The following is a 1,570-nucleotide window of genomic DNA, read 5'->3' as shown; positions in this document are numbered from 1 at the left end:
AAAGATATAATCTGTGATCAGAAGGAGAGGCCTTTGATATTCACTTCAAGCTCAAAGGAGAGATTTTTATATCCAGGAAAGGAAATCCATGACAAATGCATAGAGGATTCTATATGGCTGCCAAGCTGCTCCAGCTGCTGCTTGTAGTTGATAGCTAAATGAACAATGCATCCTCAACTTTCAAGCATTGTCTGCTTGATGACTCAGTTTCCACCTGAGTGTATTGTGAAGGCCATCTCCTCTGCCTGGCAGATGTATCATGCTCTGGCATTGACAAAAAAATGGTTGCTGCATTTTATTCATTCATCTCCAGAACAGCTCTCAAGAGCTTTACCCTGACTCATACTTCCTATTTTGTGGTCACAGTTCAGCTGTGATGCATAGTTAAGCACCTACCTAAATTGTGCTGACACAATGGGTTTTTCAAGGCCTGCTACTGGTGCACAGAGCCCATTTTGCAGGCATTTCCTGGCAGCCCCACTCCTCACTGCTGATTGGTGAAGGGGCCCCAATGGCCCTGCCCCACACTGCTGATTGGCAGAGGGTGCCTTCACTCAGTCTACATCACTACTGCCTTCTTTGCCTCACCCCTCACCACTTATTGGCAGAGGCTGGCTCTTCTCTCTCTACCTCACTACAACTTTTTGGGGGGTTGATTTCATAGAAAGTCACAGCCAATGCCAAATTTTGCAGGGATTGCAGACAACACCTTTTTTTGCAGTTACTGTGAAATCCATGAAACCACGATTTAGGTAGGTTCCTTCTGGCTGCGATGCCAGATTGGAGCTGACTGGTCAATTCCCACTTGCATCATAATATTTCACACTTACAGAGATGCTTTCATCAGAGAATCTCTGATGTTATAATAACACATGTAACATACTCTGCTACCTGCCCTATAAAAATGCACTAATATCTCTCTGTAGCATATAAATTGAAGCATAGATATTTACATAACTTGCTGAGGGCTGTATGACTCTAGTCCAGTGAAAGGCATAGAGTCCAATACGTCCTTTGTGTTAATAAGCTAGATAGAATGGATAGAATTCATGCTAGATATAAACTAGATAGAATTGGCCTGACCCTCTTCTCCTCCATATATACTTTGTATACACTTTACAACTAAAACCTTCAGTGTAGCTTTGACTGTAGTGGAGAAGAAGACAATGTAAGCCAGATGAAAAATGGTGCCATGGCCCTTAGTGGTATCCTCAGGCTACCTTTGCATTTGCTTCCCTTTGCATCATCCCTGGAGTTCTCAAGCTGCCTCAGTTCTCAAGCTGGCTGAGCTGTCCATTGGTGGTTTAATGAATTTGGCTCAATATGAAGTCTACTGTAAGAACATTCAAAAGCAAATTCCATAGCATTAGGAGAAAGGGACATTAGGCATCATCAACAGATGATTTATGTACAGAGGAAGACAACTTGGTGCTGACCCTTCTGGTGTGCACAGAGGCTGAGGGCTGCCTTTGATTTAAGAGGGCTTTGCAGCTGCCTTAGGAAGCATATGTTTACTTCTGTAAAGCCTTTTTCCCTTCCTTCTTTCCTCCACTCAGTGGTCTGCTTTGAA

This window comes from Alligator sinensis, unplaced genomic scaffold (genome assembly GCF_000455745.1).
Source record: "Alligator sinensis unplaced genomic scaffold, ASM45574v1 scaffold264_1, whole genome shotgun sequence".
NCBI classification, from domain to species: domain Eukaryota; kingdom Metazoa; phylum Chordata; order Crocodylia; family Alligatoridae; genus Alligator; species Alligator sinensis.
This window is presented reverse-complemented; position numbering follows the sequence as displayed.